Source organism: Orcinus orca, chromosome 17, assembly GCF_937001465.1.
Source record: "Orcinus orca chromosome 17, mOrcOrc1.1, whole genome shotgun sequence".
Classification (NCBI taxonomy): Eukaryota; Metazoa; Chordata; class Mammalia; order Artiodactyla; family Delphinidae; genus Orcinus; species Orcinus orca.
Window position 1 is genome coordinate 86,736,092 of NC_064575.1, and position 15,509 is coordinate 86,751,600.

At 54.7% G+C, this 15,509-nt stretch overlaps 1 protein-coding gene across 4 annotated transcripts in view; it reads right to left on the reverse strand.

Moving 5' to 3' along the window:
- The window catches only part of LOC101271232 (plectin), a 57,674-nt gene that overhangs the window by 37,887 nt on the left and 4,278 nt on the right, over positions 1 to 15,509 (reverse strand). The window lies entirely within an intron of this gene.

Below are 15,509 nucleotides of genomic sequence, written 5' to 3' on the forward strand. Positions count from 1 at the left end.
CCCCGGTAACTCCAGCCGGACTGCCACGCCATCAGGCTGGATCCAGGCGTGCTTGGATGGCCCACGCCACCCCACCAGTCCCTAGGCCTCCACCGCGGGCCACCCTCAGAGTGCCGTCCTAGCCGCTCCTGCACGTGGCTTTCCTGGCCTCGAAGTCATGGCCACGCACTCCCTGCAGGAGATACCCACCGGTCTGGACCTCCTGGCGACCTCCCCAGCCAGCATCCTGGGTGAGGGGAGAAGGTAGATCCCACCGGGGCAGAGGCTGGAGGCTCCTTCATCACCACCATTCACTTCCCCCCACTTCCATGCCCTCTGCCTTCTCCCCTCAGCTGGGGGCCCTCCTCCACCCACATGCGCCTCTGGGTCACCTCACCCGGTCCTGTGACACTCTGACTCCCAAGGTGACACATTCAGCCTCTGCCTCTCCAACTCAGCAAAGACCCACGAAGCTTGTCTTGGGAAGTTCCTGTCTTCCCGGCTCTGCGGATGTACCACCATCTACCACCCAGCAGCTCAGGCCAACACCCTAGGGTCCTCACCCCCATGGGTCAGCCCCACAGGTCCTGGTGGCTCCACCTTCCAGTCTGTCCACCTGCCACCAACTGTCCGGCTCAGCAGTCTCCTTGCACCACCACCCCTACTGCTGACAGGATCAGCCTCCTGGCCACTGACTGTCACTGCCTGCCCCCTGGGGAGAATGACAGCGCTGGCACTGCTGGGGTGGGGTCAGCTCTGCCCTCCTCACGGTGCCGCAGGAAGCCGCGCAAGCCTCACCCACACCTCGGGCACGCGCACGCACGCGCGGCTTCAACGTAAGCCCCAGGATTGGGCCCTCCCGCCCCACCCTGGTCCTCTGTGCTGGGCTGTGGGGGACAGACACAGCCTCCGTCTCCTGCCAGGCCCACATCCAGATTCTTCCTCCATCCTCACCCCAAGGCCCCTCCTGGCCCCTTGAGGCCCACACCTTGCCCAGCCAGGCCGCTGCCTTTAGGGGACCACTCTTCCTGCAGGCAGGCCCACCATGTGTTGGGTCAGGACGCGGGGGGGGGGGGGGAGCGCGGTGCCCGCAGGTACCGGCTGATGAGCAAAGAAGCGGGTGCAGCCCTATACTGGCTGAAGGCCTGATGTTCTAGGATCCCTCACAACCCCATCCCTGCCCCTCTCAGGACTCAGCTAGTCCGGGGCACAGGCAGGTCTCAGGAAAAAACAGTGGCAGACCTGGGGTAAACAGGAATATGAGAAATTAATAGAGGATTTTGTGATTCCTTACACCTAAATTCCTATTATTTTTTTATTAGCCACGTCCAGATGAACCTAAATCCAAACTGTAACTGAAGAGTACTTCCTAACTAGATCTCAAATGAAACTGACAGATACTTAAACAGAACTAAAAACTATAGGAAAACTCACCCACACACAAAATTAGTGCTGGTTCTAGTTTTAAAACTGCATATAATTGAGAGTTCCCTGGCAGTCCAGTGGTTAGGACTCAGCGCTTTCACTGCTGTGGGCCAGGGTTCAATCCCTGGTTGGGGAACCAAGATCCCCCAAGCCACACGGCACGGCCAAAAAAAACAAACAAAACTGCGTATAATTGAATTTTATAAGATTATAATTTTAAGCTACTGAAAAGATGAGGGCAGAAAGCAAGTAATGGGGTAACACAAGGATCAGGCGCAATTAGGTGGCTTTTCCTAACGTTTCAGAACCATGGGGACAGAGAAGGAATGTCCCAGGCCCTTAACTGCCCCCTCAAGTCACTCTGCCCACCCGAGAGTGGCCACTGCAGTCACCGGCAGCCACTTGCAAACGAGGGCTCACAGAGAAGGGGTGGCCAGTGAAGAGGCCTTTGGCCTGCCCCTGCCCAGTCTGCCCCAAACGGCAGCCACATGGTGTGGCCTGGGAAGTGGGCTGTGGCCACGGCCCCTGGATAGAGTCCACGGGACACACTGAGCCCATTCCTTGGTTTCTTCCCAGAGGAAGGGGCAGCTAAAGTGGGGCCGTGGAAAGACAGGCTGCAGCTAGCCAGCAAAGGAGGCGGACGCACATACGAAGGCCCCAGGTCAAGAGAAGAGGAGTCTGGCCAACCCCAGAGAACGTGTGCGTGGAGGGCACCTGGACACAGAGCTGTAGGCGGGGTTCCCCTGGGCCAGGGAGGCCCCTCGGACTGCGGTGGGCAAGGGCCTGGGGGTAAGAGATGGGGGCAGCGTGGCTCTGGTGGGTGAGATGCAACGGCCCTGGCCCTCCCGACAGTCCTCAGCTTTCACGGTCTCGCTGCCCAGGAGATCTAGTCCCAGGGTCCTCAAGAAAGCAGGCTGTCTGACCCGGCACGGCTTCCCCACGCCCAGCCGGGGTCCTGTCAGGTCGCCTGCACCAGGGACTCGCCTCATGCGCAAGGCCGAACGCTCTTGAAGCTTTACTGCAAATTCCAGGAGGCAGCTGACACCCCTGTGGTTCCTGCGACCCAAGCTGAGCCCCTACGCCACAGCCAGGCCCCCTCCTTCCCAGCCCCTCTGTCTGCGACAAAGCACCCCCTCCTCACAAGCCTCCTGAGACCCTGGCAGGTGTGGCCCCAGGTCACAGCCCCCACCATTCAGACCACACCCCTGCTCCCAAGGCCCGGTCCGCCTTCCCGTCCGTGTTCCTCACCAAGCCTCCCCAGCTTCACTCCTGTGCCCAGCCCTGGGCAGCCTGCCCTACCGGGGCTCACTAGTGACTGGTGGGCAGGTGATCCTGTGCAGGGGTGATATGTGACAGCTGTCGGCCCTGCCGGTAGACACCATCCACACAGGGTCCCCCATAATCACCCAGTGAGACCCCGCTACAGACTGTGCCTGTTCCCTGCAGTGGGAACAGGGGCCATCTCACCTGCACCACCAGGCCTCACCCCACAGCCGTCACCTGGCATCGACCCTGACCTGGGGAAGCTACCAGGCTGGGCAGGAGGAGAACGCTCCTCCACGTGGGCAGCCACTGGCTGACGAAGGCGGGAGCTCAGCTAGACCAGCCACCCTGTGCGGCTCCACCCGCAGGGCCAGGTCCACAGCACTGCGGTGGGTGCCGCCAGGGCCCCAAGGGTCCTGGTGATGGCCCAGGAGGCATAGAGTGTTCCCGTTTGGGCCCCATCCAGCTCTCTCTCCCTGTAGCCCAGTTCAAAAATTGCATCATTACCAGGTGTCCGCCAGAGACCTCGGGCAGGGACCCTGGGTCCCACCCCCATGTTCCGTCCATCAGGAGGTCCCATCATTCTGCCCCCCCAAATATCTCGCAAACCTGTCCTCTTCCCACTGTCTCCACCGCCACCCTCCTCCCCTTGGAGACAGCCCTGGCCTCCTCGCTGCCTTCCACCACCAGGCACTCAGCGGCCACAGCCCCGCTGCCACACCTGCTCTATCTCAGGGCTACAGAGAGCCTCCCGGTCCTGTCCTGTCCTGTGTCGTCCTGCTGCACAGACCCCTCTGCGGTTTCCTCCAGCAGGGACAGTGGGGACAGTGCTCTCACACAGGGATGACTGTCTCAGCACCCCTGCACCCCAGCCCTGGTCAGAGGCGTCCATGCAGGGAAACCAAGCAGTGGATGCTTGCAGTTCAAGGATGAGGTACTTCCCAGGAACGCTATTAATAGAGGTTTAACTTCGTTAATAGATTGAAGGAGAAAACCTGTATATTGATCTCAAAACTGCTGATAACTCATTTGATAAAAACTCACCAATATTTCTGATTTCTACAAAGTGACCCAGTAAACTGGGAAAGGAGGTCCAGGCACCCTCAGTATCTGAAGGGGGTTGATTCCAGGACCCCAGCCAACACCAAAAGCCTCGGATGCTCAAGTCCCTTATAAAAACTGGAGTAGGGCTTCCCTGGTGGCGCAGTGGTTGAGAGTCCGCCTGCCAATGCAGGGGACACGGGTTCGTGCCCCGGTCCAGGAAGATCCCACATGCCGCAGCCCAGCAACGGGAGGGGCCACAACAGTGAGAGGCCCGCGTACCGCAAAAAACAAAACACAAAAAAACTGGAGTAGTATTTGTATATAACCTAATACAGTGCAAATGCTATGTAAATAGTTGTAAACACAATGCAGGGACTTCCCTGGTGGTGCAGTGAATCCACCTGTCAACGCAGGGGACATGGGTTCAAGCCCTGGTCCGGGGAGATCCCACATGCCATGGAGCAACTAAGCCCATGCGCCACAACTACTGAGCCTGCATGCCACAACTACTGAAGCCTGCGCACCTAGAGCCCGTGCTCCGCAACGAGAAGCCACCGCAATGAGAAACCTGTGCACCACAACGAAGAATAGCGCCCGCTCACCGCAACTAGAGAAAGCCCGCGCAGCAACAAAGACACAACGTGGCCAAAAATAAATTTTTTTTTAAAAAATACAATGTAAATAGCTGTCTTTGAGCACCCACAGCAAATTCAAGTTTTGCCTTTTGGAACTTTCCGGAATCCCCCCCCCACAGTACTTCTTTTTTTAAAAAACATTTATTTATTTATTTACTTGGCTGCACCAGGTCTTAGTTGCAGCACGCGGGATCTAGTTCCCTGACCAGGGATCGAACCTTGGCCCCCTACATTGGGTGCACAGAATCTTAACCGCTGGACCAGCAGGGAAGTCCCACCCCAATAGTACTTTTTTTTTTTTTTTTTTTTTTTTTGCAGTACGTGGGCCTCTCACTGCTGTGGCCTCTCCCATTGAGGAGCACAGGCTCCGGACGCGCAGGCTCAGCGGCCATGGCTCACGGGCCCAGCCGCTCCGCGGCATGTGGGATCCTCCCGGACCGGGGCACGAACCTGTGTACCCTGCATCGGCAGGTGGACTCTCAACCACTGCACCACCAGGGGAGCCCCCCAATAGTACTTTTGATCTATTACTTAAATCCCCAGTTGCAGACCGTGGATGGGGACGGCTGGCTGCATACCGTTAACATGAGAACAGACGTCCCTCCAAATCTGAGTGGCCACCGCCACCGCCCCAGGGGCCTCGCCCATAGGAAGTACCGGAAGCAGGAGCAGCAGGGCTGTAGGCTCAGCATGGTGGCCGGGACACCCCCAAAGCCACTCCCACAGGCGGCCAGGGCAAGCCTCCGGGCTCAGCTGCAGGCGAGGCTGATCCAGGGCGTGTGAGGGGAAAGGACCTAGGCTCCGGATGCGGAGAAGCCTCTAACCTGATCTGCCAAGCGTTCAGAGTCTGCACCTCCTCAGCACCTGAACCAGTGCCTCTGACCACCTACCAGCACCGACAAAGGCGCTCACTCGAGTGGCCGCCTTTCAGCACCCTTCTAAAGGCCCAAGACATTTCTTATAGGCCAATAACGAGCTGGCAAAAGACGGTGGGAAAAACCTTCATTCGCAGTGCAGGACAGAAACTACTCTGGAACAAGATAAATAAAAATCAGCGAGAACTTAACTTCAGAAAGCCCCACAAGCACAAAGCAAGAACCAGACCCATGGGGAGACTCACATTCCCAATGCAGAGGTCCGACCTCGCAGGACCACTGTGCCCCGAGCTAGAACTGCGCTTCTGACCCACCCCCGCACCCCACCGCCGGCCCCGCCAGCCCTGAGCCGACTCTTTCTTTTTTAATTAATTAAGTAATTAATTTTTGGCTGCGTTGGGTCTTTGTTGCTGTGCGCGGGCTTTCTCTAATTGCGGCGAGTGGGGGCTACTCTTTGTTGTGGTGCGCGGGCTTCTCATTGCGGTGGCTTCTCTTGTTGCGGAGCACGGGCTCTAGGCGCATGGGTTCAGTAGTTGTGGCGCGCGGGCTTCAGTAGTTGTGGCGCACGGGCTTAGTTGCTCCGTGGCATGTGGGATCTTCGCGGACCAGCGCTCGAACCCGTGTTCCCTGCGTTGGCAGGCGGATTCTTAACCACTGCGCCACCAGGGAAGCCCCGCTGCACCGACTCTTAATAATTGCCTCCTTCAGACACTCACATGATTTTATATCAGATCGGCGAGCTTCTGTTGTCTGTTTGAAACCCTGTCACTGGGTGCTGGGCAGGTGTAGGGAGCGAGCCCTTTCGGGCGCTGCTGTAGTACCTAGCGAACACCTTAGGAACTTTTTAAAAATATTGTGTTTGAATAGGAACTATTCCCCGGACGCAAACATGGGCCATACAGGGAAAAGTCTCCCCCCAAGACTGTCCCCTCTCCACCCCGCACACAGTGTGGAAATCACTGTCAGGATTGGCTTCCTCTTTATCCCTCTGAAATTTCTTTATGTGGAAAGTCACATAAATACAAACATGATTCTTGGTTTTCCCCCCTTTTAACACAAAAAGTGACACCTCGGGACTTCCCTGGTGGCACAGTGGTTAAGAATCCACCTGCCAATGCAGGGGACATGGGTTTGAGCCCTGGTCCGGGAAGATCTCACATGCTGCGGAGCAACTATGCCCGTGTGTCAGAAGTACTGAAACCTGCATGCCTAGAGCCCGTGCTCCACAACAAGAGAAGCCACTGCAATGAGAAGCTCTTGCACAGCAACAAAGAGTAACCCCAACCAGAGAAAGCCCGATCACAGCAACGAAGACCCAACGCAGCCAAAAATAAATAAATGAATAAATTAATTAATTAATTTTAAAAAAAGTGACACCTCCCCTGCACCATCCGACCCCACACCTGGGAGGTCTCCCGCTGCAACCCTGCCTCCGCCCTACCTCAGGGCGCTGGCTGCCATCCTTGGCTCTCACACACACACTGCGTTCTTAGGTCTGATAGACATTTTCATTGGCCTGGTTTCCACCAGTTCACTAATGCAATCCAGAAATTCTGGGTTTCTGGATTTTTACCAATCTGATAGGTGAAAACACGGCAACCTGGTGTAGCTAGAGCTTAAATTTTGCATACTACTTGACCCAGAAATTCTATTTCTAACAATAGCCATAGACACACAATGATCCAGCCACAAAGCTCTTCTATGTAGCAGTTTACAATACCAAAAAACCGCACAAAACTAAACAAAACTAAACCTAATGTTCCATGGGAAGAGATTAAATAGGATATGATTACCATATAAAAGAATATTATATTATAAATTAATGTCATAGAAAGATGTACTTGTAACATTAAGTAAAAAGAAGTTACACGTACCTAAAATACTTCATAATATTAGATTATAAAGTTATAAATAAATTAAATTATACTATAAAATACTGTGCACATTATTTTTTGTTGTTGTTTTTGTTTTTGCGGTACACGGGCCTCTCACTGTTGTGGCCTCTCCCGCTGCGGAGCACAGGCTCCGGACGCGCAGGCTCAGCGGCCATGGCTCACGGGCCCAGCGGCTCCGCGGCATGCGGGATCCTCCCAGACCGGGGCACATACCCGCGTCCCCTGCATCGGCAGGCGGACTCCCAACCATTGCGCCACCAGGGAAGCCCTATGCACATTTTTTTAAACAAGCATAGGGACTTCGCTGGTGGTGGAGTGGTTAAGACTCCATGCTCCCAGTGCAGGGGGTTAGGGTTCAATCCCTGGTCAGGGAACTAGATCCCATATGCATGCCGCAACTAAGAGTTCACATGCCACAACTAAGGAGCCTGAGTGCCACAACTAAGGAGCTGACAAGCCACAACTATGGAGCCGGCAAGCCACAACTAAGGAGTCCTCCTGCTGCAACTAAGGAGCCAGTGAGCCACAACTAAGGAGCCCACATGCCACAACTAAGGAGCCCGCCTGCCGCAACTAAGACCCAGTGCATCCTAAATAAATATTTTTTTTAATTAAAAAAAATCAAACAACAAGCATAAAACAAAAAGATGTGGAGGTTTTACAAAACACCAATCAACCATTGCAGCAGGGCAGCTTGAAGGGAAAGCACTGAACGGTGGCCCCTGGAAGATATGTTCACATCTAAATCCCTGGGACCCGTGACTGTGGCCTTATTGGGAAATAGGGTCTTTGCAGATGTGATTAAGTTAAGGATGTCACGATGAGATCACCCTGGATTATCTGGGTGGGACCTAAATCTAATGACAAGTGTCCTCATAACAGACAGAAGAGAGATACACAGAGGAGAAGCCATGTGAAGATGGGGCAGAGACTGGAATGGTGCAGCCACAAACCGAGGAACACCAACAGCCACCAGAAGCTGGAAGGGGCAGGAAGGGTCTTCTCTAGAGCCGTCACAGAAACTACAGCCATGCCAACACCTTGATTTTGGCCTCTGGGCTCCAGAAGTATGAGAGAATAAACTGTTGTTTTAGACCACCTGTTTGTGGTCATTTGTTACAGCAGACACAGGAAACTAATGAAGACATTTTTACCAGGAGTGACAAATATTTAAAAGCATGGCACTGGTTTTGGAATTGGGTAATGGACAGAGGCTGGAGAATTTTGAGGAGCATGATAGAAAAAGCCTAGATTGCCTTGAACAGGCTGTTGGAAGAAATATGGATGTTAAAGATGCTGCTGGTGATGACTTAGAAGGAAATGAGGCACATACTGCCAGAAGCTGGAGGAAAGGTGATCGCGATTAAACAGTGCAAAAAATGTGGCTGAACTGTGTTCCGCTGTTGGGTGGAAAGCAGAACTTATAAGTGATGAACTTGGATCTTTAGCTGAGGAGATTTCAAAGCAAAGTGTGGAAGGTGTGACCTGGTTTTAACCTGTTCCTTACGGTAAAGTGCAGGAGGAAAGACGTAAACTGTGGAAGGAACTGTTAAGCAAAAAAAGAACCAGCACTGGTGATTGGGAAACTCAAGGCCTGTTCAGACTGCAGAAGATGCTAATGTGGGGAGACTCACTGTTAGGAGAGAGAGACAAGGATGCAACTGGACAATCTTCCTCTGAAGAGATTTGATCTCTGACTCACAGATGCATTCAAACCTCGCAGCACAAGCTGGGGATAGAGAGGGTCATCCAGGAAAGCTCTGTGGAGAAGCCTCTAACCTGATGGCACAGATCTCTGTGTCATACATGGGAGACCCACAAGGTGTATAAGAATGTTGTATCAGCAGAAACACTGCCAGCTTGGATGCAAGAGGATAGAGACAGAATGAAAGGAAGGAAAGCTGTTGGAATTCTGGGATACTACAGGCAGGAAATGGGGTGACAGAGCTACTCAGCTTCAAACATATGCTGCCCGGCAAGAAAAAGGAAAAATGACTTCAAGGGCACAGCTTTGGGCCCAGAGGGTGGAGCCATGGGCACAGAGGCAGAGGCCGGCAGAGCTGAACGTGTACAGAGCAAAGCATCAAGCCACAGAGGAGTATTCTCAGGCCTTCAAACCTATTGAACTTGCCCTGCTGGATTTCAAACTTGCTTGGGACTCCTTTATTCTTTTCTCTTTGTTACCCCTTTATTCTTTTCTCTTTCTCCCTTTGAGAAAGGGGATGTCTACTCTATGCCTGTCCCACCATTGTATTTTGGAAGTATACAACATGTGTTCTAGTTTCACAGGCCCACAAATGGAGAGCAAGTGGGCACCTGCCTCCCATCACCTGAGAAGGGGTTCCTGACTCCCCCTCCACCCAGCCACCATCACCTGGGGCCACCACCAGATGACCCAGCCCAAGGCCCCTCTTAGGTTCCAGACCTCACCACCCACAGCCCCTGCAGGCAGCCACAGCACCAGCTCTCCCAGCCCTGCATCTCCCTGTCCAGTGTGGGCCTGCTTCTGGCCACTGCCCTTGGCCCCATGCCGGGCGGGGGCGCCTGGCCTCCCACCTGCATCAGCCCTCTCCAGCCTCATTGCATCTGTTCCCAAGGTGCCCAGATCCTGCTGCCAACCCCTGCCCTGCTGCCGGCTCCCCTCAGGTCTCACTGGGGAAACAGAGGCCAGGAGGCAACATCGCCCACACCTTCCCATCCCCACGCCTTCCCTCCCCCACGCCTTCCCCTCCCCCACGCCTTCCCTCCCCCACGCCTTCCCTCCCCCACGCCTTCCCATCCCCACACCTGTAGAAGCCTGTACCCCTTCTGAACCACAGGGCCCTGGGTGGCAAGGGGCTGTCACACCCACCCCCAGCATGTGCGGTTGGGCAAATGAGAAGGGTCACACAGCACTCGGGCCACCCAGGCCCCTGCCAGCCAGTGTTCTGCCCAGGCTGCATTCTGCTGACAGCTCGGCCTCCGGGTCACTGCCCCGTCCTGGATGGCGGTCTCCCTCTCACATACTGCCGGACCCCTCACCGTCTCCACCTCCCTTCTCACTTCCTACACACCCCTTGGCACCCCCAATCTGACCACGCCCCCAAACAGGTCTCCCTAAGGTCCCGATATCCCTTATGACCACGCCAGGCGCTCTAAGGGCAACCGGCTCCTGGTTCATCGCTCCTTCCCTTTCACTGGGCTGCCCGGACCACCCCCTGGGGAAGGCTCCCCCTCTGCCTCAGGCCTTCCCCCCCCCCACGACCGCGAGGGCCCCAAGCACAGTGCCCAGCCTGGTCCCCCAGCAACTCGAGTCTTCACATGGTGCCCGGCTCAACGATCATCTCAGTTTATTTGCCCCCAAGCTAAGCTCCTGTTCTTCCACCGCCCCTGCTGCAGAGGCACCACTCCACCCCCCACCCCCCCACCCCACCCCCGCTGCTCCCCACCCCCACCTCCACTCCCACTCTATGGCAGCCCAGTCTGGGGTCTGGGTTTCTGCAGGGGTCCAGCTCAGGGTCCACTTTCCCTCCCACTCACCTGCTCATTTTCAAACCACATTAAGGAGGTGCAACAGGACACAGACCTTGCCCTCGGGAAGCTGAGTTAGGCGGGAGAAAAGATATTTAAAATCCTCTTTGTTGGGCTTCCCTGGTGGCGCAGTGGTTAAGAATCTGCCTGCCAATGCAGGGAACACGGGTTCGAGCCCTGGTCCGGGAAGATCCCACATGCCGCGCAGCAACTAAGCCCGTGCACCACAACTACTGAGCCTGCGCTCTAGAGCCCACGAGCCACAACTACTGAGCCCATGCGCCGCAACTACTGAAGCCTGCGCACCTAGAGCCCGCGCTCCGCAACAAGAGAAGCCACCGCAATGAGAAGCCCGCGCACTGCAACGAAGAGTAGCCCCCATTCACCGCAACTAGAGAAAGCCCACGTGCAGCAATGAAGACCCAATGCAGCTATAAATAAATAAATAAATTTATTTTAAAAAATGTAACAAACTGAAAGAAAAATTAGAAACACTGATAACACACAAGGAAGTTAACAGTCATAATAAATAAAGAACTCTTATAATTCAAAACAAAACACCTTACAGAGAAATGAACAACGCTTTTCAATACAAAGAGTGAATAACTATGAAATGATGATCACTTAGTCAAAGAATGCAACTTAAAACAAATTAGAATTTTCTCATCCATCAATTGGCAAGGGATTGGAACTAGTCTGCCTTGTATCTGCTGGCTCATCTACGCCAGAGGACAATTTAGAAATACAATCATTTTTAACGATAAGCCCACATGTTCATGTAAAGGGACCAGATAAGCAAGCAGAGATACTTCCATGCAATGGAACACATAGTACCCATTAAAAAGCATGAGGGTGCCAAGACCATTCAATGGGGAAAGAATAATCTTTTCAACAAATGGTTCAGGAACAACTGGGTATCCTCGTGCAAAAGAGTAAAGTTGGGGTAATTATGTGGCGGTCCAGTGGTTAGGACTAAGCACTCTCACTGCTGGGGGTGCCGGGTTCGATCCCTGGTTGGGGAACTAAGACCCAGCAAGCCTCAAGGCACAGTTTAAAAAAAAAAAAAAAAGAATAAAGGTGGACCCCTACCTCACACCATACTCAAAAATTAATTCAAAATAGATCAAAGACCTAAATGTAAGAGCTAAAACTATAAAACTCTTGGAAGAAAATATTGCCATAAATCTTCATGACTTTGAAATAGGCAACAGTGCTTAGATATGACACTAAAAGCACAAGCAACCAAGAAGGAAATAGGTAAATCGAACTCACCATTAAACTCTTGTGTGTTCCAAAGGACACCATCAAAAAAATAAAAAGTCAACCCACAGAATCAGAAAATATTTTTGCAAACCATATCTATCTGATAAGGGACTTATATCTAGAATACATGAAGAACACTTACAACTCAATAATAAAAAGCTAAAAACCCAATTTAAAAATGGACAAAGCCTCTGGATAGACATTTCTGGAAAGAAGATATAGAAATAACCAATATGCAAAAGAAAAGGTGCTCAACAACATTAGTCATCAGGAAATGCAAATCAAAATCAAGAGAAACCACTTCACACCCACTAGGACTAAATGTCTATAATCAAAAAGGCAGATAATAAGTGCTGGTGAGGATGTGAAGAGATTGGAAGCTTCATACACTGCTCATGAGATCGTAGAATGGTGTAGTTGCTGTGGAAAGCAACCTGACAGTTCTTCAAACAGTTAAATATAGAATTATCACATGTTCCAGCAATTCCACTCCTTGGTATATATCCAAGAGAGATGAAAACATACATCCACACAAAAACTGGCCCACTGTTCATAGCAGCACATTCATAATAGCCAAAAGGTGGAAACAACACGAATAGCCATCAACCTAACCAGAGAGAAACAAAATGCAGGTTATCCATGCCATGGAACGTTATTCCATGAAATGGAATGAAGACAGTACACACTGTGACATGGATAAAACGTTACGCTACGTGTAAGAAGCCAGGCACCAAACTGTACGATTCCATTTATATGAAATATCCAGTACGGGCAAATCCATAGGGACCTAAAGTAGACCAGCGTCTGCCAGGGGCTGGGAACGGAAATGCTCTGAAATGGGTTGTGCTGACCGTTTCACAAGTCTATTAATACACTGAAAACCACTGAATTCTTTCCCTCCCTCCCTCTCCTTCCCTCTCTCTCTCTCTCTCACACACACACACTATGGTCACCCCAGCCAGCGAGACTAGGGGCCCAAGGTGTGACTTTGACCTTTTTTCTTCATATACTTCCACAATGCTTGTTTGTTTGTTTCTAGCACATTTTGCTTTTTTAAATTTTTTTAGTATTTACTTCTTTATTTGCCTGCATTGGGTCTTAGTTGAGGCATGCGGGGTCTCCAGTTGCGGCATGCGAACTCTTAGCTGCAGCATGTGGGATCTAGTTCCCTGACCAGGGATCGAACCTGGGCCCCCTGCACCGGGAGCACAGAGTCCTAGCCACTGGACCATCAGGGAAGTCCCAGCACGTTTTGCTTTTGACCATAAACACAGACCAAAAGCCCAATGCCAGCCTCTGATCCTGCCAGCTGAGCTCTGGCCGCCAAGGATGACACCCCATGCTCTCACCCACTCACCCATGCAAGCACCCTGCAAGTGCTGGCTGAGGGCCTGGGGCTGGTGCCAGGGACACAGATAACCAAGCTCTGAGTCCAGGACGGGAGACGGTGGGACACGTGAGGAGGACATCAGGCGCAATGGCACCAGGCAGGCCCAGGGCCTGATAGGGAGGTGGGGCAACCCTTCCAGCTGAGTCTTAAAGAAAGCACGTGCCCTGCAGATGCGCTGACACTCCCCACCCCCGCCCGCCTCTCCAGCCCCACCTTCTCTAGACCAACGCAGGCCTTCCAGGTGGGTGCCTCCTGCAGGCTCCCTACCCCAGCCCTGCCTGGAGCACCTGCCCCCCCAAACCCCCACCCCACCAACATTCCTCCCCTCTGCCCTCCCCTCTCTACACCCACTGCCCCTCCCCACCCCCATCCACACTGACTCTGCTCCCAGCCCTGATGACACAACCTTGAAGTCTACACACGCCGACCAGACACTCCCGCTGGCGCTCCCCACGCCCTGGCCTGTACTTCATGCCCTGTCCGCCTGGACAGGCCTTTGGCTCTGCGTGCAAAGAGCTCGGAAGCTTGGGGGGCTCCTTCCCCACACACCCTTCCCCCGTACCTGAACTCTCGCCCCCACCCCCAGCCCTGCCCGTGCACTGGGACCACAGGCCCCCCTGGGCTCCCCCGGGCGCCCCGCCTCCGGAACTGTCGCAGGCCAGGCTCTGCAGACCCCAGCCAACCCACAGGGAGCTCTCCAACCACAGGCCCAGGCGGCCTCAGCCCCGCAGGAATTTGTCCTGGAGCGAAGGCAGGGAGGATGGGGAGGGGCAAGCGGTTCAGGCAGACAGGAAGTGGAGATTGTTCTGGAAGGAGCAGGGCCCAGTGGGGAGGACTGGGGATTTCCACAGGGAGAGCTGGGGAGTGACACCTCCACTGCTGTGGGGTGGGGGGACATAAAGGTGAGGGGCGAAGCAGCTGGGTTTTGGAGGCAGATGGGCAAGTGCATCTCACGAGCGCGAGCAGGGCAAAGGTGGGGCTGGGGGCGAGTGCAGGTGCAGGGAAGAGGCCAGGAGGCAGAAGCCAGGGCCCTTCGTGGGCCCAGCAGTGGGCCAGGGGTCCCCGAGGGCAGAGCCTGCTAGTGCTTGCGGCGCCCCCCCAGCCCCCAGCAGTCACCCAATGGCGGAGGAATCAGGGGCTTCGCTCTGCTCCCTCACTAGGGGCGGCCTCCTCTCTGGGGCAGGATGGGCCAGGGCCTCAGGCCTCCAGGAGGCCCAAGGGGCTCACAGGATCAGGCCGCGGCCCAGAGCCTGGCCGCTTCTGCTCCTCTAGGCCACTCCTGGGCCTTGGCAGTGGCCCCGGCCCAGCCACAGGCACAGCCCCGCCCCCCCATTCCCTTGCCTCAAGCCAGGAGGGGAGGTGACTCGGGGTACCCCAGAAGCCTCCCCTCCCCTCGGCCCCGCTCGGCCGTCCCCGGCTCCTACGCTCCCACTTCTCCACTCTCACCCACCCTCGGGCCAGTGCCACACGCTAGGGGGGCTTCACCGTGGAGGTGGCCAGTCCACTTTGGGCACGTGGCCCAGCACCCGCAGGCAGGAACCAGGCGAGCCCGGGAGGGGGCACGGGCCATGGCAGCCCGGTGTGCCCTCACAGCCACCCTGGAAGCCCACAGGGTCCTCAGGACTCACTCCTGAGAGATGGGCTGGCATCCCGGGAGCAGAGGGACACAGCTCCTCAGGCTGGGATGCTTTAGCTTGATGCCCTGACGGCCTCTGGAACCACACACGGCCCTGCGATGTTATGTGACCGAGGAAGATGCTGGAACAAAGCACTAGTCATTCTGTGTAAGTGTCCCCACTTTCACTAGAGTGGCCAGTTCATAAACAGTTTCGTCCTGGGGTTTGCCAGGAGAGCTGTGGCCCAGTGGGCAGCTGCTTCCTTGCCCTGGACCTGTCCAGATGGACCCTCCCAGGCCAGGCCAGCCCTCCAGAGGCATACCCTCCCTCCCTGCAGGTGCGGCGGTCAGGCTCAGGAGCCCACTGTCACGAGTGTCTCTACCGGGCCCCAGCGAACTGGTCACAGAGGCAACGGATCGGCGACCACAGTGCTGACAAGAAGCTGACAAGGAGAAGCACACAGCACATCCACCGCCCTGGACCCAGGAAAGCTGTGAGTGGAGGACTGCCTGGCGGAGGCGAGCCCTGGGCCCCGTGAAACCTCCCCTGCTTGCCTGGGTGAGGTCAGTGGATGGACAGCGGCTGCCCAGGCTCCAGGCAAGGTCCCAGCAGGA